Here is a 26546-nt window from a genome sequence, read left to right as displayed (position 1 = left end):
TGGAAGAGTAATATAAATATTGTTATAGAATAATAATATGGAAACTGGTGCTGTAAGGCACCCAAACGTACTTTGGAGGGATGAACAAGCGAAAGGAAACAACTGAGAACATGTAATGAAAGTGGAGGAAGGATAATAAATACTACAAAATATACTAATAATAATGGTAATAATATAAGGCTAGTAAAAAACCTACAAAAGAAGGCTGGAGATTTCAAAATCTCCAACTTCTTTGGTAGTTTTTTAGAAATCTGCTGGAGATGAAAACAGATAAAAAACTGACTATTTATTTTCAGAAGAGAAATTGAGAAATGCAATGAATCAGATATGTAGACTGCCAGGTGCTTTTATTGATAGTGATCATAACAGTGCATTCAAAAAGTCACTCTATATTTTAGAATCATGTGGTGCATTCTGGTCTTTTTATGTTAGGTTGGTTGCCCGTGGTTCATTGGGTATTGCTCAGTGATAAACTAAGACATTAGATGTGATTTATTGAATATTCCTTTTTTCATTTTGTGTTGTTTCGTTTATCAGAATCAACAGTTGTGAGAAAAGAAATGATTCTTTTAATATAGGAATACGCTTTTCACGAAAGACACTGAACATGCCTTTCAAGAAGGTGACAAGTATACTGAATTAGTGAAGCGCAATTTTTCTGAAAAGTTTTCAGATACTTGCTGTTCCTAAATGCAATGGATTTCAAACTCTTATCGAAAAATTTCGAACAACAGGCTCTGCTGAAGATGCTGATCAAAGTGGAAGACCACCTAAATTAACAAACAGATATTTCAGATGCTATGGCAGAAAGTCCATCAAAGCTAATGCGTAAGTTAGCGAAGCAGCAAGATATCAGACATGCTAACACACATAAAGGTGTAAGAAAAGATGTGAAACTCTTTTCCTACAAAGTAATGTGTATTCAAGAACTGAAACCAACAGATCATGCCAAAAGACTAAATTATTGTAAATAGTTTAAACATTTTATTGACCAAAATTGCATAGGTATACTGAAGGTTAGGTTTTTTACAGAAAGAGAGGTTTCAACTGGGAGGATATATTAAATTACAAAATATACAACTGTGGTTGACTACTAACCTCTTATGAATTGCATGAACAATCTTTATATGACGCAAAAATTGCAGACTGGTGTGATGTGAACAGAATGCGCATTGCGAGTTCAATTGTTTTTGAAGATACAGTTGATAGTGGTCATTATTGAACTGTTTTAATAACTTTCATTAATCAGTTAACAGAAGTGGAAATTAATCATGGCTATCCCAACAAGATAGTGCCACAGCTAAGAGGTCAATGATTTTTTATGAAATATCATTGGTAAACAAACCATTTTGAGGGGTTTTTGGCCTGCACAATTGCCTAGTCAGACTACCCCATATTACTTTCTATGGAGGCAGTAAAAATAACAGTGTATCGCAACAGAACACACACAATTGACAAACTAAAAACTACAATAACAGCATACGAGACATTCCAGTACATCAGTTAGTTAATGTGTAGGAAAACAAACTGAAACATGTGCAACGTTGTATTAATGTTTGAAGAGGTCATTTTCAACACCTTTTATAAACTATTTCAGTTATTGTAATATCCATTACTTTAAAATAATGAAATAAACATGCAAAGTAATAATTAAGAAAGTTTGTTTATTACACTCCCATAATTCCAGTGCACAGTAACTTGACAAATGTACTGTAATTATGGAAGTAGTAATAAAAGTAATATTAAAGGGAGTTAGTTAAAAGAGCTGAGAAATTAACTAAATGGAGGGTGGAAATGGTATCACAGATTCAATTAACTCTCTCTTTCTCTTCTGTTTAGCCTCTGGAACCATTGCAAGGTGGTTCCACCTTATTACAGTGGAACCACCTATATATATCCTGAGTCAGGATATATCATCCTGATTCATTTATATCAGGATGATATATATGAATGTAAATGAAGTGTAGTTTGCAGTCTTAGGTCGACCCTTCCTGAGATGTGGTTAATTAAAACCCAACCACCAAAGAACACTTGTATCCACAATCTAGTATTCAAATCCATACAAAAGTAACCGAGTTTACTAGGATTTAAATTTAACACTCTTAACTTTGAAATCAGCTGATTTGTGACAAGTTAACCACTAGACCAGCCTCTCTCTTTTTTCCCGTTTAGCCTCCGGTAACTACCGTTTAGATAATACTTCAGAGGATGAATGAGGATGATATGTATGAGTGTAAATGAAGTGTAGTCTTGTACATTCTCAGTTCGACCATTCCTGAGATGTGCGGTTAATTGAAACCCAACCACCAAAGAACACCGGTATCCACGATCTAGTATTCAAATCCGTGTAAAAATAACTGGCTTTACTAGGACTTGAATGCTGGAACTCTCGGCTTCCAAATCAGCTGATTTGGGAAGACGCGTTCACCACTAGACCAGGTGGGTTACTAGACCAGCCTGGTGGGCTACATTCAATTAACTACTCTTCATCATATTAACTCACATGTATATCTGATCTGTTTAAGGAACATTACAATACTTTCTTCATTGATTCATTGAATTAATTAAAATAAAAGAAAATAATGTATGTCTTTTATTATTATAATATAACTTTACATACAATTATTCAGCAATAGAATAATGAACGCTATGCTCTTTTATGTTGTAACGTTCCTTTCATTTGAAAAGCTGAAAAAGAAATAGTGCCAATGCAACGTTTATCAAATTCACTGTGCACTTCTATGCATACAAACGTAAATATAACAGTTGTGTTTACAAAGATGAATCAGTACAAATAAATCGTATTTCTAACGGAATTTATTAAAAAATAAACAATTGGGCACTTTTAGATTAAGCAGCAGTTTTAACAACAGACAAATAATTTAATGGCTTTTATTTGCACAAAGTATTTTTAGATATATTACAATAACGGTTTTAAAATGCTACATTAAAATGAATGAAAGTAAATAAGTTCTATAACATCCACTTTGGGCAAGGAATTTGTCCTGTAGTAGCCCCTTTAAATAACACCTGTATAACAGTTCTTTAGCTAACCTTTTTCCTTTTGTATACTGACATTGTACTTGCAGATTTAAATTTCTGACTTCTAATATCAGACAAAATTTTCAGTTACTTAAATGATGAAATTTTCAAAATTTACAACATTTAAAAATTTTTATTTCATCTGTAGTTTTGTGAAAAATATAATTTAACTTTTGTGAGGGAGCTGTTTATAATTGTAGCCCAAGTAAATGTTATTCTTAAAAGACCAAAAAAAGAAAATTAGGAAAAAAATTATAATTAAATGGATATAAAAATAAAGACAGGAAAATATTTATTTCAAACTGAATAGTTTTGGATTTCACAAACTTTAGTCCAGGAGAGTAATATTCCACACCTTATAAATAGTAAACTTTGTTGCTATTTTAACAGCTATGGATGATATAAGAAAAAGATTGAAGCAAAAAGATAAGGAAGAAATACCATCTTGAACATTACTTGCTACTGGCTTCATAATATGGACACTGTGAAAATCAAGGGGTACTGGACATCTGGAATATAGAAATTAGTACAAATATATTCAAGCTAATAGTGTATACAAATTGGTGCAATGTAAAAGGAATGCATATATTTGGATACAGTCATTACAGAAAGTAGAAGGTTTAAGGGGCAAGAATACAAAAGATGAGCCATTTCAAACATTCTTTATAAGAGTTGTTGTAGCACAGATACGTGCCTTTAGATTTCTAACTGCCTGTAAATCATACTAGTCACTGATCTTGACATAAAAATTAGGAACATAGGTTCAAATAAGTAGTAAAGATAGAAGTAAGCTACAAATGTCAAAATAAAGTTTTTGATGCGTGTAACAGGGAAAACTTGCAACCAAATGACTGCTACTTTGTTTTGTTTCAAATCATGATCCCCATTGGTGACATAAACACAGTAAGAATAATTTAATAAATATTTCATGGAAACTGATTCAGCATTCATAGAGAGTGGCAGCGATAAACAGAAATACAATACGATTACATTTAACTCCTCAAGGTGTAATCGATTTAAGAGTTATTAATTACATTATTATTTTTTTTTTTTTTAAGGTTTTTAGGGGCATCGACTACTTTGGTCATTAGTGACACTGAATCACTCCTTGACTCGACATTTCCTGTACTATTTCTTCTTCTGTACAGTTTAGAAGATCGCGGCAAACAACAACTCCTCTGCATGTGTTAAGGGTGCTATGCGGTTACATAGATACAGCAAATTCACCGATCTTCTTCAATGCCTGGACTTTCTGGCATTGACTGTCGTTAATAGTTTCGACGTGCAATCCATTAAAAGTCTTCCGGATTTCTTTAACGGGACCATCAGCACAATTAGCAATCTCTCTAGCGATTAAGAATGGACTGACCTTTTGGAAGTTTCCATTCTCCTTTAATTAAAAATCTTAGTTTGGGAACATTGTTTCCAAACAACAAGTTTCTCAATTCTCTACTGATTCTGTCAGCATCTTTCTTGATTTTATCTGACTCCTTACTCTTTTTCCTCTTTGCTTGAGGCGAATCGAAGGTTTCTAAACGAGGGTATTTACGTGCACCCTCTGCCACGATTGGTGTTCAAGTGTATTCATTTGAAATTATCCTTTCTGTAGCAAGGCTAGCCGCTGGGGTACACACCCACTCCAGGGCTACTAACCTTGGAGATCAGATCCGGTAACATAAGAAACAAAAAGAAACATAAGAAAGTAACATAAGAAACAAAAATAAATTTGAAATTATCTTTAATTAAAATAAAAGATAATAGGTCTCATGCGTTAAGTAGAAATATAATCTAACCTAACTTAACCTACACTCGCTTCACTTGCTAGTCAATGTTAGCGAGCATAACAAGTGTAGGCTAAGTTTGGTGGGTCTTATAATAATAAATATATATGTATATTTATTTGGTTATTTCATAACCGAACATGGACAGATATTTATAGTGTTGGTCATATAACCCATGATACCCAAGATAATTGCTTATCATTATAAAATCTTGAGAAATAAATGAATATATCTGCAATAATGACAAATATTAGTACAAAAGATAATTGGCATTTATTTCTAGAATTTTCTAGAGAATCATAGAAGAAAGAAATTGAATGTTGTAGATCTGAAAATGTGTGAATGTCTAGTAATATTTGGTTCAACAATTTTGTTTAAAAAAAGATTCTGATTTTTCTAGCGGGGAAAGACAATTTTTATAATCTGAAAAGAAAGATAAAATAACAAATTATACAAAATTAAAACTTCAACTATGATTAATTTTATGTAGCAATAATTCCAAATAATTCATTAACCTAATGAACAAGACACCCACATTCTCAAGGGCTACATTAGGCAACATTCCACTGGATCTGGTGTTCATGATCAGTTACTAGCATTTCTAAACTTATTTACCTTTTTTACTGTGTAAAATAAAATGTAAATAAAGTATACTAACTAAAAAAGAATGAGTGTATTTTAAATATGATATAGAACTGCACATTACTGTTGTTTTCCTAATTAAAAAGGAATTAAAATACATTTTTCTCTTTTAATACAGTTTTTAAAAAAATATTTCCTATTTCAGGAATAATAATTATAATATTCAATCCATAAAACAGTAAAATTAAGATAGTTCCTGTGAGATAGTCATTATATAAAGATATTTGTACTTATTTTCAGTAGGCCATTAATGGTAGCCAAAAGAAAAACAGACCTATTCAATACACATAAATTATATTTACTATTTATACAAATAATGTATCTTAGATGTAATATAAAAATTAGGCAATTCCTATAAAATTATAGAAAACATGAAAGACATTTTATACTCCTATCCTTTATAAAATTCATTTTAGTTCATACATAAAATTGATAAATTATTTTTATACAAAAATTTCTCCATATTGATGTATCACATCAAATAAAAAATAAAAAAATCAAATCACCCTTCTTTTTTTGATTAGAACAAATTTTGTAAACTGGAAGTTTATTATTTAACTAGAATAGATTTTAAATTTAAAAACGTCATTAAAAACGAGATTACATTTAAAAAAAGTTGATCATATAAATTCTAGCAACGTGTTATTAAAAACCATGTTGAAATTTTAATTTAGTTTTCATCAAACAATAAATGAAAAAATAAATATTTAATTTTAAACCGATATATTAAAAAAAAAAACTATGTTGCATACAATAAAATAAATGTTCCTCACTTTAAAATAATGTCCTAGACTGTGTGGTTTTTCCTTTCTAGACAATTGTTCAGTTATCAAACAAACGACACGCATAAAGGTAAGCTATTTTGACGAGACTGAGAGATGTCTCTTAACTGGCACGACGTTATAAGATTTACAAACAAGTTTATTACTTTTCTGTGTTTCTGATTGGTCGGTGATATTAGAGGAGTTTACTTGCTCGAGACTCGAGCGACTCGTTTGAGGGATTTGGTGCGAGTTTAAAATAATTCAAAAATAATTTAATTACTTTTCGGTGTTTCTGAGTGGTTATTAGTATTACAATGAGTGGTTATTAGTTATTAGTATTACAATTGTTTACTCGCTCTAACAACTCCCTCGTGACTAAACCCCTTGTTTAAAATATAAATTTGAATTTGAAATATATACTTTAAAATAAAAATTAGAATCTAATTTCAATATGATTTTATTTACTTTTTACCTACATTAAAATATTATTTAATAAAAACATTACGTCATCAGAATTGCTAATCTAGTTAAAAATTAACAAATTTGTTTTTTGAATAGTAATTTACAGAACTGAACTTTCGTTTTATACACCGATATTTATATTTTCAATTAGAAAAAGTAAGAAAGAAAATTTAATAAAGAGAATAATTTATGTTCTCTAAGACGGAAAACGGTATTATTTGATCAATTAATATCAATTAAAATTGGTAAATATAAAATGAATTTGGTTATAAATTATTTTCCAGACATAATATTTTATTTTTTTTTTTTTTTATTTTAATTGAATACCTTAGAATATATTATTCATAAAATACACTTTATTAAAACATTTGAAGAAATTCGAAAAATTCAAATTCGCTTAGTATGGTTTTAGCAGTCAGCTGTTGATCGCTGTTGAAAGATAAAGTTAAAACCGTGCGTAAATATTTATTTGATTTACTGATAATCTTTTTTTTATTGTAATGGGACAGTTTTTAATTTATTTAATAATACGTGTGCATGTGAGTAATAATACGTGCACTCGCGTACGCCAACTTTTAAAATAATATAAAACGAGGATTGATTTATTTCTTCCTTACAAAGCTGAACAATACAGTAAAACAGTTAAAAAGATTAAACGAGTGTCTATTGAGTCACGTCTGTCTGTCTATCTCCCACTTATTCGTTTGTCATTTTACCCCCTCCCCTCCAACATTATGTTTTTTATTGTAAGCTGTGGTGTGTGTATCTTATTTGTTATAGCACGTACTCATTTTTGTCCTTGAACATTAACTAAACGGCATTTTTTGTTTTAAATATTACCATCAAAACAACACAGATTTTATTTTATACTCTTGACCATAGGATAAGACATGTTTTTTTTCTGTAATTATAAAAGTAAAATTAACAACTATACTGCAGCTGCCTTTCTTTTTTTGTTTTTATCCCTCTCACATACAAACATACACACACACAGAGAGAGAGAGAGAGAGAGAGCAACAGATCAAAAGACTTTGCTTTAAAGGAAACACAGAAGCGACTGTAGTTGTAAAAATTGATAATCTATTCGATAATTTACAATAGAAAATAAATGTAATTCACATAAAAAAATTATGCTACCATATTTTTATAAAAAAAACTATTCTTCTGGAAACAAATTGTAGCCTGTATACGTATCCTTGAATATATTGTTACATTTGATACGTGCATATATTAATCTGCACATATCAAAAAATCAATCAATTTTTTTTTTAATTACAATTTAGATAATGTTTTCGGATATGTGTTTTTATACTTATTAGTACATTTATTAATTTTTGCTTTATCACTGACGATCGTATAATAATGGAAAAACGCATCCCGCATCTACTTTTACAAACCCTACTACGGAGAACTTGAAAATAGCGGATTTACCAAGAATTTATAGAAATCGCTATTGCTACTGTTATTGCAGTACTGCTACTGCTCAGATTTTCTAAGAGAATGTCGGTGGGTGAAAGGAAACAAACTTTTCTGTACGATTTGGAGTCTCCTGAAAACAATTCTGCAACGTTTATATACAGTTATAAGATTTTTTCATCCGCTCTACCATACGAAAATTTAAACCAATTTTTATGATACTTGATGGGGGTGATGTAAACCTGTTGGAAATAGATCCCTAATGATTTTCAGGCGAATCGGTTATCATAAACCGGAGTTAGAGGAACCAAAATTGGTTTTTGGGTACGTTTTTAAATATTTTCAAGGTTTTCACGTTGTAATTTGAAGGGTAATTTGTTATATAGAAAGGCAGAATTAGATTTCTGTAAGCACTACGTAGTGCGAAATAATATTGTACGATTCATATTCAAAATATATGATTGAAGCAAAAACGGTTTGTTTAAAGAAAAACAAACCAACATACTTGACATTTATAGACCTAGAAAAGGCTTTCGATAACGTAGACTGGAATAAAAGGATCAGTATTTTTAAAAAATTAGGGTTCAAATACAGAGATAGAAGAACAATTGCTAACATTTACAGGAACCAAACAGCAACAGTAATAATTGAAGAACATAAGAAAGAAGCCGTAATAAGAAAGGGAGTCCGACAAGGATGTTCCCTATCTCCGTTACTTTTTAATTTTTACATGGAACTAGCAGTTAATGATGTTAAAGAACAATTTAGATTCGGAGTAACAGTACAAGGTAAAAAGATAAAGATGATACGATTTTGTGATATAGTAATTCTAGCTGAGAGTAAAAATGATTTAGAAGGAACAATGAACGGCATGGATGAAGTCCTACGCAAGAACTACCGCATGAAAATAAACAAGAACAAAACGAAAGTAACAAGATGTAGTAGAAATAACGAATATAGACCACTGTATGTGAAAATAGGAACAGAAAAGATTATGGAGGTAGAAGAATTTTGTTATTTGGAAAGTAGAATTACTAAAAACGGACGAAGCAGGAGTGATATAAAATGCAGTATAGCACAGGCGAAACGAGCCTTCAGTCAGAAATATAATTTGTTTACATCAAAAATTAATTTAAACATCAGGAAAACATTTTTGAAAGTATATGTTTGAAGCGTAGCTTTATATGGAAGTGAAACTTGGACGATTGAAGTATCTGAGAAGAAAAGATTAGAAGCTTTAGAAATGCGATCCTATAAGAGAATGTTAAAAATCAGATGGGTGGATAAAGTGACAAATGAAGAGGTGTTGCGGCAAATTGATGAAGAAAGAAGCATTTGGAAAAATATAGCTAAAAGAAGAGACAGACATATAGGCCACATATTAAGGCATCCTGGAATAGTCGCTTTAATATTGGAGGGACAGGTAGAAGGAAAACATTGTGTAGGCAGGCTACGTTTAGAATATGTAAAACAAATTGTTAGGGATATAGGATGTAGAGGGTAAAACGAAATGAAACGACTAGCACTAGATAGGGAATTTTGGAGAGCTACATCAAACCAGTCTTTTTATAAAATTTTTTATAAAAATAAAAAAAAATGTTTGAAGCCAAAATCAAATTTTTCCAAGCACTGTCATATGCTAGTATCGCTATAATATTTTAATTTCATAATAATCCAAAATGTGATCTGATATGAAGAAAAGGGGTTAGTGTCAACAAAAAAAACAGTTTTGAAATTTTAATCGTTTTGAGATAATTTCATAATTTTCTTTTTTGTGAACATAGCTCCAAAACCACGTAACGGTATCAAAACAGGTTGATGGCAAGTAGCAGTATTAAGCAATTGATGCAGTCAAACTCAACAATTATGTAAGCGATCGTAGAAAATTAAGCTTTAAGTACGATGAAAGTCTTTACGTGATTTAAAACTTCATAGCTTAAAATCGATGGGATTTAAAAGCAGGAATATATCCAACATTATTTCTAAACAGTTTTTTCTGATATCTTTAAAACCTGTTTATGAAAATATTTTTTATGTATATTTAGGTTCGGCCTGATTTTCAACAACATTGAAAAAGGGGCGTTACATTACCCATACTGCAGGGTGTCCCATATAAAACGCAACCCATCAATCACTCATCTATGAAATTTCAAAAGTCAAGCTTACTCCCTTACTCGTTACTGAAATGTACTCGTCCAACATCTGAACATCGCGGCGACGCAATAGAAAACTACCGACAGTAATAACAATGCAATCATAACGTTCAGTGTATTGCTAGACACAAGATGGTGTTTTCGCTAGATGAACGTGTTTTCATTGTTGAGTCGTACTTCAGTACGAAATCAGCGATTGCAATGCAAGATTTGTTTCGCCATAAGTACCCGGATAAACCGGCTCCTAACAAAACATCAGTATTAAGGTTAGTTGGAAAATTGAGAGAAACCGGTTCTGTTAATAACAAGGAACACAAAAGATCTGCGTCAGTGTTGAATACAGATACAGTCGCTGAAATCAAAGACCGATTACTCGACTCGCCAAATAAATCGATCAGACGTTTGTCTGCTGAAATTAATTTGTCTAAATCAACCGTTCATCGGGCGACCAAACAATTACGACCTTATCGCATTCAAACGGTTCATCGACTTCTTGAGCCCGACAAAGAAAAACGGCTACAATATTGTCAACGGTTCCGTCGATTTCTGCGTGAGGGAATTAATGTTATGGATTCGTTATTTTTCATAGATGAAACACGGTTTCATTCGGATGGCTACGTAAACAGCCAAAACAGTATAATTTGGAGCGCTGAAAATCCCCACGTTTATGACGAAAAACAATTACACACGCAGAAGTCGGGCGTGTGTGCGCGATATCGCGGAAGAAAATAATCGGTCCTATTTTTTTTCGAGTACACCATTAATGCAGAACGATATCAGGATATTTTATTTCAGTTCATCGCACTCTAGGAAAAGGAAGACAGACACTGCTGGCTACAACATGACGGTGCGACATCGCACTACGCAGGTTCAACTTCTGATTTCGTCGAGGAATTCTTTGGTAATCGTGTTATCGGTCGAGGCTTGTGGCCACCAAGATCTCCAGATTTGACTGCGGCGGATTTTTTTCTACGGGGTTACCTCAAAGAAAAAGCCTACAGCAACAAACCACTAACACTTGAACGATTGAAAGTCTATATTGAACAAGCTGTATTAAATATCCGGCCACAAACTTTGAAAAAAGTTGCAAGAAACGCTGTAAAAAGAATTGAAGCTTGTATTCAAGAAGATGGCAGCCACTTCCAACATTTACTCTAAATGTAAGGTAATGGATGGTAATAATAAAAATTACATTTACATTTACACATGCCTTTTTATTATGTCAATACCTACCAATATAAGGTTGGGTTGCGTTTTATATGGGAAACCCTGTATATTAGTTGAAAATCTCTCAATGAAGGCTTATTAATGCAGTTAAGTAAAGCCCAAAATCCAAAAACTTTGAATTTTTTGGCCACTTTTGGTCCGGTCGATTGCAATAAAAATGGGAGGTGCACAACTAGATGTTACAACAGTCCTAAATTTAAAATTTCAACATACTACGGCTAATCGTTTTGAGTTATGCGAGATAACAAACATCTTACAAAAAATCTGATCTGGGCACCACATGACTTCCTTGTACGCTTACTAAATCACATATGCACATTTTTTTTTTTTTTTTAATGAAAAGTACATAAGTTTTTATTTCATTCATAACTGCTGATATATTTTTTTATTACTATTATTGAATTATTATTTATCGTAGTTTTTTTTTTACAATCAGAGGTTAATAATTATTATAAATCAAAATATTTAAATTAAAAAAAAGTTAAAATATATATACATACATATATATATATATATATATATATATATATATATGAAGTGGGATTCATCCCGATGTGCTTTCCCCTTGTAAGATCCAAATATGTCATTAATAAAAAATTTATTTGACTATAACTGTGGAACCAATAAAAGTTAGTACCACTTATGATATATCGTTGAAAGGCTCTCAATGAGGGCTTATTACTGGTTCAGTCGATTGCAATCAAAAGTGAAATTGCGCAACTAGATATTACAACAGTCCTAAATCCAAAATTTCAACATCCTACGGCTAACCGTTTTTGAGTTATGCGAAATAAATACATATGAACAGACGTCACGCGGTAACTAGTCAAAATGGATTCAGGGATGATCAAAATAGATATTTCCGTTAAAATCTGAAAACCGAAATTTTTCGCTATCACAATACTACCTCTACTTCGTACAAGGAAGTAAAAAAAGGAAAAATGTGGTACCCACTTACCGAAAAAGGACCTATATTTCAACTTAACATACTACAAACTTAACGAACGCTCGCTTTGCACGCTAACCTTGACTAATTAACAGTAATGATTTGATTATCATAAATAATTGCAATATTTACAGAATTTATTATTTAAATACTGAAAACATTGCTGTTAATTAGTCAAGGTTAACAAGTGAAGTTTGCCTAGGTTAACTTTGGTTAGATTAGGGGTCCGATACTACCGGGTGTCAAATGGGCAGAGTCCCGTCTGTCAAGCTAATTTGCATTCATATAAAAAAAAACCAGTAAAAGAACTTTGGTTAGATTATATTTATAAAATAAATACATATAAATGGTTATATTGTATTATTTCTCCAACCTGGTTGTTAATATTTCGTGTTATTTTGAGTTATTTCCAGGGGAAAAACTTGGAAACGTTTTTTTTTTGGGGGGGGGGGAGGGGAATAAACGAAAAAGTACCTAAAAAATGAATAATACTTCTTTTACTGGTGTTTCAAATTTGTCTATCTCCGCCTTTGTTTTCTAAGATTTCTTCACGTTTTTAAAAAGTTATTTACAACAATTTACTAATTCGTAACCGCATTTAAAAATCTTTGTTGACGCATCATTAACTTTTTAGCTGTCTGAATGAGATTTTAACTGTAAACTGCTTACCTTGGTACTGTTAATTCTTAAGCCTTCGCCTTTTTAAGGGAAGAATAGAATTTAGAAAAATAGAATAAATCGTGAAATTTCCGAACATAATCTTCACCAAAAATCGTGCTGCGATTACATGTAGGAAATCGTGGCAGTCCTCTTGCATCTGTAAGAGAAAAAATAAAACGGTCTAATATGATCAGTAACATTGTAAAGTGTTACTAAAAGTAAGTATTTCATTGTAACTTAAAAAATTACAAAAGTAAATTGGCACTTGCGCACTTTCGGTGGTACCGCAGTTTGAAAAAAATTTCAAATCGATAATTAATCGAATCTAGACCTATTTTAACATTTGAATGTATTTAAAATCTATTCAGATATTAAAAACCAATAACCTATACTCTAATTTTTGTTTAAATACACAAAAAAATATTACTCTGTTAATTAATCAAGGTTAGCGAGCAAAGCGAGCGTAGGTTAAATTTGGTTAAATTATGAGTATATTTGTATAATAAATAAATGGAAATGGTAATATCGGGTGATATAAATAATAACAAAAACGTTTACCGCTTATAATTATAGATACAAATTAACCAACTTACGATACGCATTAAGCACGACTAATTAATGATTAGTCGTGTAGGAACCCCATTTACGGGCGCCTAAGCAGTGTCGGGCTCGCTAACAGGTTCCCCCAGTTACAAACAAGGGCGCATGATGAAAGTAACAAAGTGTCGCACACCTAGCGTTGCGCAGTGGCTCGTCCCAAAATCCTTTTCCCGCCATGATGTTTAAATTCGTTTATGCGGTTGGCGCAGAAACAGAAGCAATACATCAATGTAATTAAAGGCAGAATTATCAAAAATAAACAAACTTTTGAAACAAAAAAATATAAAATTTATTGACGTATATGAAAATTGGCGTCGAAATGTGGATTTTTACTCTAATATTTATAAATAGGAAGTGCCAAACTCACGTGTGCGTGTACACGCACTTCCAAATAAATATGGAGTGTAGGTTTTTTTGTTTATTTTGTAAAAAAATTTAATTGACTGTATGTGGAGTCGAGAATTATGATCTGAATGATTAATTTCGTTTATTTCTTAACAATATAATAATTTTTCTTAATAAACAATTTACCTTGAATTAATTATTAATGTACTATTAGATACAGAGCGGTTCACAAGATAATTAACTTTAATTATTTTAATTCAGTGTTATAGTCATGAGTCATAGTCAAAAAGTGTTATAGTCATGATACCAAAGAAAGCAGAGGCAGATAAATGTGAAGAATACAGAACAATTAGTTTAACTAGTCGTGCATCAAAAATCTCAACTAGAATTCTATACAGAAGAATTGAGAGGAGAGTGGAAGAAGTGTTAGGAGAAGACCAATTTGGTTTCAGGAAAAGTATAGGGACAAGGGAAGCAATTTTAGGCCTCAGATCAATAGTAAAAGGAAGATTAAAGAAAAACAAACCGACATACTTGGCGTTTATAGACCTAGAAAAAGCATTCGATAACGTAGACTGGAATAAAATCTTCAGCATTTAAAAAAAAATTAGGGTTCAAATACAGAGATAGAAGAACAATTGCTAACATGTACAGGAACCAAACAGCAACAGTAACAATTGAAGAACATAAGAAAGAAGCCGTAATAAGAAAGGGAGTCCGACAAGGACGTTCCCTATCTCCGTTACTTTTTAATTTTTACATGGAACTAGCAGTTAATGATGTTAAAGAACAATTTAGATTCGGAGTAACAGTACAAGGTGAAAAGATAAAGATGCTACGATTTGCTGATGATATAGTAATTCTAGCCGAGAGTAAAAAGGACTTAGAAGAAACAATGAACGGCATAGATGAAGTCCTACGCAAGAACTACCGCATGAAAATAAACAAGAACATAACAAAAGTAATGAAATGTAGTAAAAATAACAAAGATGGACCGCTGAATGTGAAAATAGGAGGAGAAAAGATTATGGAGGTAGAAGAATTTTGTTATTTGGGAAGTAGAATTACTAAAGATGGACGAAGCAGGAGCGATATAAAATGCCGAATAGCACAAGCTAAACGAGCCTTCAGTAAGAAATATAATTTGTTTACATCAAAAATTAATTTAAATGTCAGGAAAAGATTTTTGAAATGCGGTGCTATAGGAGAATGTTATAAAATCAGATGGGTGGATAAAGTGACAAATGAAGATGTGTTGCGGCAAATAGATGAAGAAAGAAGCATTTGGAAAAATATAGTTAAAAGAAGAGACAGACTTATAGGCCACATACTAAGGCATCCTGGAATAGTCGCTTTAATATTGGAAGGACAGGAGAAGGAAAAAATTGTGTAGGCAGGCCACGTTTGGAATATGTAAAACAAATTGTTAGGGATGTAGGATGTAGAGGGTATACTGAAATGAAACGACTAGCATTAGATAGGGAATATTGGAGAGCTGCATCAAACCAGTCAAATGACTGAAGACAAAAAAAAAATTTAATTCAAAATGAAAATATAATGGAAACATTTTATATGAAATAGAAAATAAAATAGTTTTTATTAACATAAAAACCAAAACCGACCCTTTTGCAATTGTTCTTTTTATTGCACGCGTTTAAAATGGTTTACCTAGAAAATCCCTTGCATTTCATTTGACTCATTAGAAAAATATGTTTATCGAATATAAAATTATTTTTCACTAAACAACTTTTTATTTTATTTTTATTTCAGTATTATAAAGTAATATTCATTTTGGTATCCGTAAAAAAATAAGTAATATCTCATTTTCCCGTGTAAATTAGATTATTAAAAGCAATTTCTTTCAAAAATTGTTTTGCGATAATAATTTTAATTAAACTAAAAAATCATCAAATTCCGAAGATCGACCAAAATATATAATATCGGATCTTTAGTTATAACATTTTGAAATAAGTTATCTCCCATTTAGTTGATTTTCCATTTTAACAGCATTAAATAGTTTCACATAATAAATGGAAAATAATATTAGTAAAAAAAATATTTTATGAGCATAAAAAAAAATTATCGGTGATTCGATACCGAACCCCATGAATAGCAAAAGGAGTCGTTACCATAGAGCCACACACGCTACAAGAAGAGTAAGTGTCAGTTGCACTTCATAAGATGTCCCCTGTTTGTTTGTTTAGGTTTTCATTCACTATTTTGAATTTTATCTTAATTAACAATCAATTTCAATACTCTTAAGAATCAATAGACTTGTATAAAATATTTATTTTTATTAAGGATTATTAAAAAAAAATTTGTTATTATTTTTAATAAATATTACAACTTTATCAGTACCAAATAATACTAATTCATATTGAAAGTGAATAATCATAAGTAAATATTCGATTGTTAGCTCGTTTAATCATTATCATGTATTTAAAATTTTGTAAAATTTGTGTACAACTAAAAACTTTTGTCCCAAAATCCCTTACTTATATGTTCAAATAACCCGGTAGAATATACGCATGCGCGCCGAATACTGTGCGCAATGCTACACCTTGTTACATTCATCATGCAAGGGCGTATGTATTCCTGCGCACTACCGACTAACCTCCACCTAGGGCGGAACATGTACTCACGTCTCAGGTTGCCGAGCATCTCTCTACGCTCTATGGAGAATCGCGCGGAAAAACAATACATGTTGGGTGGTCTCTTCCACCTAGCACTCCGGACAATTTTCAGACAGATCAAGCAAAACAGAATAAAACTTTGTAAACCTCATAGTGAAAATTGAATTCTTACATAAAGTTACCGACCCGCCATGCAAATCCTAACTTTAGCTTTAAATATGGTTAAAGTTTGTGCGATCCACTTCTCAGTAAGAAATAACATTGCTAATTACATAAATATTATTCCCTTTAATAGTAACATTTTCTGTTGTACATTATGTAAAATGTTTGAACCGTCTAATTACGTAGCAAATTTTCATGAGATGACTAAACCGATTTCATTTACAAGCGAGTCTGTTTTAATAAAATGCTAATCTTGTATCATCGTTATCATTTATTACCTTTATGTATATCTTGTCTAAAATATAATACTATGTTTTGTGATTACTTGAAAAGGTAAAAAAATATACTAAAATGGGCTACCAGAACTTTGTTTTGTACCGGTAAATGTGATTCGTGTAAATTGTTTAGTAAATTAAATATTCTGATGTTTCCATGCATATATTTATGAATATATAACATTTGCTAAGAAATAAACGTTATTTTAATAAAAATTAAAAAGTAAAAATTGTAATTATCTGGTAACAGATTTCTCCCTTTGCGCGCAGCATGTACGTGTACGTGTGAATTCTTGCATTACTGATGAAGACATGTACACGTATAGTTCTATCAAGATGAAACATTACATTTGATTAAATAATAGAAAGCTTCATCACTCTCTTGTGTTTTGAAGGTAGAATTTTATTTAATTTATTGAAAATACATCATTTGCGCTAATTTAAAAAAAATAATAAGATTGTGATTAAAACAAATTGTTTAATGATAAATAAAAATTTAAATAAAATAAATAATTTAAATAAATAAAATATTTTTTTTATAGTAATAAATATTTTAATAAATACAAAAAAATACTTCAATAGCCGATGACAAATATGATAATTTATAAAATTGTATGGATCATACGCTGATGGAGGAGTATTTTGTAAAGAAAAATTTTAGAGGTAATTATTTTTTATTTTTTGTGGTAGCTGCATGACGTGTCAAGTTAAAAGATTTGTCAGTCGATGACTAATGCGAAGATGGTGTGAGTCACGAGAGGGGGGTGGTGAACAGAACGGCCAGCTGTCTTCCTTCGCGTCTATTGTCGGACAATTCAAATATAACCCTTAACATAACGGTCATTATTGGTATGAGAGTTAATAATTATGTAGTCCTTTTTTCTTATATATACATCTGACATAATTAAATTAAATAAAGATTAGTCCATTATTTTATAGGAATTACATTTTATTAAAATAATAATTAATTTCCTTTAATTTTAATAGGTATAATAAAAATATTACGATAACGTTTATCCGTTTTGTAAAGTAATATATAAACAAACATTATAATATTAAATAAACAGATCAAATTTTTCCAATTTTATTTACAATACGACCTCGTAATATCCTACACGTGCATTTTAACGAGCGAGAAATATGAAGTGGATGAAATTAAAATAACGAAATTTAATATTTCACAAGAGAATAAAATTAAATACAAAATACTGTAAGAATTTAGTATGAAAACTTATTTAGAGAACACAATTATAAAAATAGGAGTCGCTCTTGAAAAATAAATGTAACATCGCAAAGCATCATCCCCTCTTTTAAACCTCAGTCTACCTCAAACAGCGTGAGAATTCTCTCTCTCTCCCTCTCTCCTTCTCTCTTGGGTGCATATGGGCGCGCGAAAATTTTGAGGGGTAGAAACATCATGAAATTCCTTACCGAAGATGCACTGTAGTAATAATTTCGTTATCGGACCTAACTTCTCAAGGGTGCTTTCAATTTCCAACCTCCAGCATATTTATAACTACCTAATCATAGTTCTTTTAAATATTATAAGGAATAAATATAGACAAATCAAACTAAATTTTAATCTCTGATATATTTTTTATGTACGATTCTATGAAATTATTTCATAAAATAACAAAAATTATATTTTTCACTGTGAGAGGAGAGTAATCCCATCTCAATTTTTTAAACGTTCAAATTCATCGTCGCATCGTGTAATTTTTTTTTTATATTTTAATTTATGCAATTAAATATATATATTTATACACAAGATGATTTAGGAGGAAACAGAAATAGTTTGGGAACCGATACGAGAGCTTGAAATTAAGAAGAAAGGTTCGTACAAACATATATCCGAAAAAACAGTTTGTTATCGAGTTACGGCTAGTGAATTCGCTAAGGAGAATTAGGAAGAAGCCGTTTTCCGTTAGATTCTTTACTTAGCTAATATATGTTGTCGCGTAACAATGTACTAACCTACGGAAACGGAAATGATGTTCAGTCGTACAAATGACACCTTCACTTCTTTCACCGCAGCGAAGGCTGTATATCTACAGAAGGCTGTAGTTCTATTCGTAATGAATATCCGAGTATCACTATTAAAAAAATCTTAAGTGGAAGATCCTGGGTTCGGCTTTCATATCATAATCAAATTTCAAAAAAACAATCGCATTTGTAATATTTATAAAACACGTCGTTTGGAATCAATTTGGTCTCCAAACAGTTAAATTTATTTAAACCTACTTAAAAAAAAAAAAAAAACATATTGAAGAACCAAGGTTCGATATTATCGGCTTCGACACATCTTACATCCACGCTGCTTATACGTGTATTTAAAATATAAAATAAATAAATAAAAATTTTTTAAAATAAATAAATAAAAATTTTTAAAATAAATAAATAAAAATTTATAAAAAAAATAAATAAAAATTAAGAAAATAAATAAATAAATAAAAAGCCGGTGTATGAGAAAGAAATGAATCGAACGGTTTATTTTATTCAGCGTTATAACTCGTAAATAATTATTATAGTTAAAATGTGTTTTACGCAGTGGTGTACGGGACGGCATTGTAGTTTAACCTTGAACTCAGTTCAAGGTTAAACGTGTCATGTCAAGGCGGGAATTGTAGACAGCGCGTCGGCGAGCAGTTATGTCGAAGATTGCAGTATGATTTAAAAAGTTATCTCTCACTAAATTAAACGAATATTTATAACTAGTATTTTTTTTTTTTTTTATTAATTTATTTTACTCGTATTGACAACATACAAAGTATAGATTTTTTTTTTCATTTACTCAGGGCATCCGTTATGTATTGCTTCACAGGATGAGATCAAATGGCAATTTTGTAGTGTGTGAAAATGACATACCTAACCGGGATTCGAACCCGGGACCTCCGGATAAAAGGCCGAGACACGATCACTCGCGCTACGGAGGCCGACAAACGTCAGTTACTATCACGCATTTTTTTACATTGTTTTTTTTTATTTTTATTTTTTCATGTTATGAATTTTGATAATAAATGCCAAGCGTAACCGGAAATCGAACCTAGAATTATTTAATGTATAAAAAGAACGGAATTCAGACGAACTTCAGATGCAACGCCACCCTCACTGTTTTAACAATAAATACGAGTAAGAGTTACATTAAAAATATTGTGTGTGCGCGCGCCCTCCAAAAACTTAACAAAATACTTTTTGTACATCACAGATCCATTCTTTGATTTCACCGACCCAAAAAATGTACGGGAAGAATACTTTTTTTAGAGAAAATTTACTGCATTAGAAATTGTCAGGTCAATTGACATGCTTAACTAACAATCAACGAATAATACATATTGAAATGGCAGCAGGACTCAATTTTCTGGTTATTTTTTATTACTACCGTTCTGGTTGACAAAACAATGTACATTTCATTTTACTTAATCAGATTAAATGTATCACGAAATTGACTTATATCCAAAAGGTTCTGGATCCGAATTCAGTTAATTTTTACGTACGAAAATATTAAACTACCTCAGTGTCATATTTAAAAAAGAAATCTGATGTGGACACAACGTGACTTCCTTTCACGTCTATTAAATTACATATACACATTTTTTGCTGCATTTTATTTAAACTTATTTCGTTTGAAAGTGAGATACGATCCTCTAATTCTTTAATAAAGAATTTTTTGATTTTTTTTCATATATATATATTTTTTGTTATTATTGAATTATTTATTGTAATTTTTTTTTATTTATAATCACTGTGTTAATAATCACAATCATAGTGGTTAATAATTATTAATAAATCAATATATTTAAATAAAAAGAAATTAAAAAAAGGGAGATGAAGTCTGATTCGAACCGATGTGCCTTCCCCTTGTAAGATCCAAATATGTCACTAATTAAACCTTTATTTAACTATAACTCTGGAACCAATAAAAATAAGTACCACTTATGATATGTCATTGAAAAGCTCTCAATGAGGGCTTATTATTACAGTTAAGAAAATGTCCAAAATCCAAATTTCTTTGGATTTTGGGCTTTTTTGGACACTTTCGGTTCAGTTGTTTGCAATCAAAAGGGTAAGTGCACATCTAGATGTTACAACAGTCCTAAATCCAAAATCTCAACATCCTACGGCTAATCGTTTTTGAGTTATGCGAGATATATATGTACGTTCAGACGTCACGACGAAACTAGTCAAAATGGATTCAGGGACGGTCAAAATGGATATTTCCGTTGAAATCTGAAAACTGAAATTTTTCGTGATTACAATACTTCCTTTACTTTGTACAAGGAAGTAAACAGGTCTGAAATACTCCTTACCTGCGCATGCGTTCCCGCGCTCGTATGAGGTAAAAAAGGCAGTAACATTATTTTTTGTTTAAGATGCAGTCTAAGACAATTAGTTACCGTCCTAACTTCGCACGGGGTTGCTCTATGTTCAACCCTGCGGCACATTTATGCCTAATCATACCTTGGATAGATATAGAGATAAAAAATAATACGATTAAGTACAATTTATTTTTTTTTTTATTTCAAATGAAAATAATAAAAAATGTATAAAATATAATTTTTGAAGATGCTAATAAAATGATATGCATCAGTCTCCATAAAATGCTATTGACAGAGGCATCATTAATTTTGAAAGTTTAATTCATTTTTAGTAAAATGCCTATAAAACCTTTATGACTTCCAAATTACTTTCCTATAATTTTTATTTTTATTAAGGAGCAGCCTACGGGGATAAATACAGAAAAAACATTTGTGAACGGAACAGTAGAGGAATCGATAAGTATTTTAATTAACCGGTTTGCTGATTAGCTTTATTTTTCGATCGAGACGGGTAGAGAGCGGTATACGTAGATATAGCTAAAAATTGTAAATTATACATGTACATTAATATAAATCATTTTTAATGAATACGATTAGGATTCGAATCTGATATCCTTGGATTAATAACCCAAGCTGTGCAACTACACACAAAAATAATTTTTTTTAAATGGCAAACTCCAGACATCGTATTTAATCACTTTTAATGCACGAGATTCAATTAATTATAATATTTAATTAGGTGCCCCAATTAACCGCACTCCTAATTCTCATTTGTCCGAATACTAGAGTTGTTTTCTATTCCTAAGTAATTGTAATTATCTAAAAAGAAAGCTATTTTTATTAACCAAAATTTCGTTTAAATGTTTGGATGGAAGTAATTATTTTGGAAATAAATATATATTTTATAATCGATTATTCATACCTTCCCGATTCGTTTAATTTTAAAGCAATGACCTGAACATTATAATATTAATTCACTTATTTCTAGAAAATAGTTCATTATCTGATTCAGAAATGCAGTACCTTAAAATTTATTTATTATAGTATACCCTTTATTAGTGATCCTACGCTTTCTACAGACTTTATTATAATAACACAATGACTTTGAGTAGTTAATGAACACAAGCTGAATTCGAACCCAGGATCCGGTCTCTAATTTTCTTTTTGCGAAAAACATACCTTCTTTTTTAATCGAAAATTATTCTTTAATTTATTTTTTTTTAAATAAAAATAATTTATTTCTAACATCGGAATTTCAGTATTCTGCAAATCTCCCTTCAGCGATCTAGTCTTTTTTATACCCATTTATTATTAAAAAAAAAAAAAAGTTAAATTTTATTTCTGCGTAGTTAATGAGATCCAATGTGATAAATAGCCGCAAAAAAAGAACACAAGCTGGGAATCGAACTGAAAACAAGGTCTCCAATCCTCTGTTGAAATTACGTACTTTTTAAATTTATAACTCCTGTGAAAGTATTTACTTACGCGTAATTATTTATATAGATCTTGATTTGTTGAGGAAAGGCAAACCTATGCTTGGAATCAAACCGAGAACCTTCAGTATTTTAGTCGGTTTTCTAGCAATTGAACTACCACTGTAATCGTCCTTTTCGCTTAAATTTGTTTTTAAGGGGAAAAATCGTTTTTAGTAATAAAAAATTAAACATATAGAATTTTATTTAGAAAATAAGAGTACATCGATAAATTTTGCTACTTAAATTTTTTTAATTTCAGTGCTCCTTTGATCAGCTAAAGAAACATCGTTTTTTGTAATTTCTTTATTTCGCGTCGTTTATTATTGTAAGTAATGAATGAGATGAAATGGTAATCATATAAAAATGCCTAACCCAAGTTCAGAATCGAACTTCAGTACAGGACCTTCAGTACATCAGTCGATCGTTATAGAACCCAACTACTAATGTGATTTTTTTCTGTTAGATTCATTTAAAAAATCATAACGAACAATGTATAATAAAAAAAATTTCAGTCTACATAGATTTAAATTTAATTTACACCATTATAATTATACCATTATAATTTACACAATTAGTTTATACTGGATAATCTCAAGATCTAACAGGCCGATCACACAGAATCCTTCATAATTTTAGATTTTCTATAAAACCTAATAGTGCGGTCAGAATGCCTCAAAATGAAAAACAGTTTTTTCATATATATTTGCGATGTATAATTCCTTCTTAAACACATAATTAACTAGATGAATCACGGCTGATAAGAAGAATTATTGAACCCGTGTCTGGAATCAAACCAGAACCTTCGACATGTTAGCAGGTTGTTTGATCCAGTCACCTACTGAAGCGATTTTTTTGTGCCTTATAATACACTTTAAAAGGAAAATTCAATTAAAAAAATTATAGGTAAATATTTTTTAAATGTTACGAATAAAATTTTAAATATTTTAACGCTCGTTCCGAATATTTTAAAGGAAAAATTAATCTTCGTATAATTTACGAGTAATTTCTGTTTACATTATTACTTATGAGTAGTTATGAGATATTTTGTGACTGATAAGGAATGCCGAATGATGCTGGGATTCCAACCCAGAATTAGCGGTATATCAGTCGATTAATTTACCAACCGAACGATCTAAGGAAGGTCATTAAATTTTTCTTAAAAATCATTTTCTTCTAAAAAAATATCGATATACATTTTCAACAATTTTATGATTTTCTTTTTAATTCTTAAAAACAGATAAATTAAATATGGAAAATGATACAATATAAAAACTCATAATGAATTATTTGTTGTATATATCTCATTGTACAAATGAGTGTAAACTGGGTTCTAACATTTTTAATGTAATAAATATTTTAAAATTAGAATATTTGAGTAGACATTAATTCAGTATGTACAATGACATGCAGTTTATTTATTGTGTGTAAAGAACGGAATAAATACGGTTTTCGGATGTAATATTGCACTTAATAAAATCTTGGGAGTCTGAAATTTTATTTAAGGTAGCTTGAATTACATTTACGTTATATTGAAGTATGTTTCTTTTCAGTAATTCTAATCTTTTTACTAAAGAATTTCTGTTAAAAAGATTATTTAATTTACTCGTATATTATTTGAATAATACAAACAAAGGATAAAACAAATGCAAATTATAGTATAAAAAATTGTAATAATATTAAAAATATAAAATAAAACTCACCTTAATCAGTAATAACAAATATCTCAATAGAAATATGCAAATTCGACGACGTTACAAGTGGGATTAGTTTAGGTTAAACAACTGTTACATCGAAGCACTAATTGTACTGCGTATAAGTAATCTACCATGACTTCCCGCCGACAAGTACAACAGTGTTGCCGGATTTCATTAATTTTTTCTCTCATGATGCTTCGCCTCACTACGGCAACGATCGTCAGCGACAGACTTCTTCCACCGCTACTTTTATACAACAAAATTATCATGAAAAATTATTCCATTTAAAATTTGGTTCGCAAACTGTTTCAATCACCATCAGTTTTTTTTTTTTTTTTACATTAGACCATCCATTATACGTTGTCTAATATTAAATTATTTTTACTTTATTTTACGAAGTAAAAGAAGTATTGTAATTGCGATACGTTTCGGTTTTCAGATTTCAACGTACATATCCATTTTAACCATCCCTGAATCCATTTTGACTAGTTTCGTCGTGGCGTATGTATGTGCGATTGTATATCACATAACTCAAAAACGATTAGCCATAGGATGTTGAAATTTTGTATTTAGCACTGTTGTAACATCTAGTTGTGCACCTCCCTTTTTGATTGCAATCGAAATTAAAAATAAAATTTTAATTAATAAAATATTTTGATCTTAAAGGGAAGGCACATCGGTTTCAATCAGACTTCATCTCCATTTGTTTATTTTACCTTTTTTTTTTTAAATTTAAATATATTGATTTAATATATAATTAACCCGTGATTGTAAAAAAAAATTACAATACATAATAATTCAGTGATAATAAATAAAAAGTGACAAAAATAATTAGTGAAATAAAATGTTACTTTAAAAAAGTATAAATATAATTTAATAAGAATTACATACGATATATATACATGTATACGTATACGTATATATACACATTACTTGTATTTGTATATGTAATAGATGTTGATGAAACATCTGATTATTTAATATTAATTGAAAATTATAATTTAAAATCGTATTATTTTTTGGATTTTCTAGTTTAATTTCTGTTTAATTATTCTGGAATTTTCTGTTTAATTTTATCCACATTAAAGTTAACTACAGAGTGACTGAAAAATAGTCCCACACAAGAACAACATATACACTGAGGCATACGTGTCCGATCTTTAATAAATTGCAAATAATTCTAATTTTTTAGTTCATTACTCTTATATTATCGGACAATATTCTCCTTAAGTCGGAGTTGATCATCATTTCGTTTAATTGTTTTTTGTTGCCAATCATTTAATCTTGCTTTCGTTTTATATAATTTTTCCGCTCTTAATTAGCGTACACGTTCTCTATTTTTCAAATTTTCTCTCTATATTCATCATCCCTCTTAATATTTTTATTCTTTCCTTGTCTTAACATTTTCTTCCTCTTCATATTTACCATCTCTCAATCTTTTTTTTTTTTTTATTGTTTCTTTAGTTTTAACATTTTCTTCCTCTTTATATCTTTCATCTTCTCCTAATTTTTGTTATTCTTCCCGTATTCTAAACATTTTCTTCCCCTTCATATTCATTTTCTTCCTCTTTTTTTGAGATATATTTCTTCATGTTATCTTTCTTTTTCCTGTATGATTATTTCTTTTTCATTTTTTATTATTCAGCAAATAATTCAATAATAAAATGTGAATATTTTACACAGCTAGGTCGAAATTAACATTTGTAACCGGTATACAGGAGTTCACTAAACGGAATAGTTTAATTATTATTAACTTTTGTTTATACGACACAACAGAAATCTAAAACTTTTGTTAATCAGCAACTCACGAAGATACGAATAACACTGATGTAGTAATACGAATAATAAAAGGAATTTTACTCTGTCCTACTATTTCATGTAAGATTGTTGAATTAATAATTGTATGAATATTTGATGTGAATAAAAACGAATATTTCAGCAATTGTGTAACAC

At 30.3% G+C, this 26546-nt stretch overlaps 1 long non-coding RNA gene across 1 annotated transcript in view; it reads right to left on the bottom strand.

The window, feature by feature from the left end:
• The window catches only part of LOC142331445 (uncharacterized), a 28513-nt gene extending 3788 nt beyond the window's left edge, over window positions 1-24725 (bottom strand). The window contains exons 1-2 of the long non-coding RNA XR_012757996.1: window positions 24600-24725; window positions 13103-13250 (exon numbers count right to left, since the gene is read on the bottom strand). This is a non-coding gene — a long non-coding RNA (uncharacterized LOC142331445). The remainder of the gene's footprint in view (window positions 1-13102; window positions 13251-24599) is intronic.
• Window positions 24726-26546: the final 1821 nt, after the last annotated feature.

This window comes from Lycorma delicatula, chromosome 10, assembly GCF_047948215.1.
Source record: "Lycorma delicatula isolate Av1 chromosome 10, ASM4794821v1, whole genome shotgun sequence".
Taxonomy (NCBI): Eukaryota; Metazoa; Arthropoda; class Insecta; order Hemiptera; family Fulgoridae; genus Lycorma; species Lycorma delicatula.
Note: the sequence above shows the minus strand (reverse complement) of the source record. Positions and strands in the feature narration are given on the sequence as shown.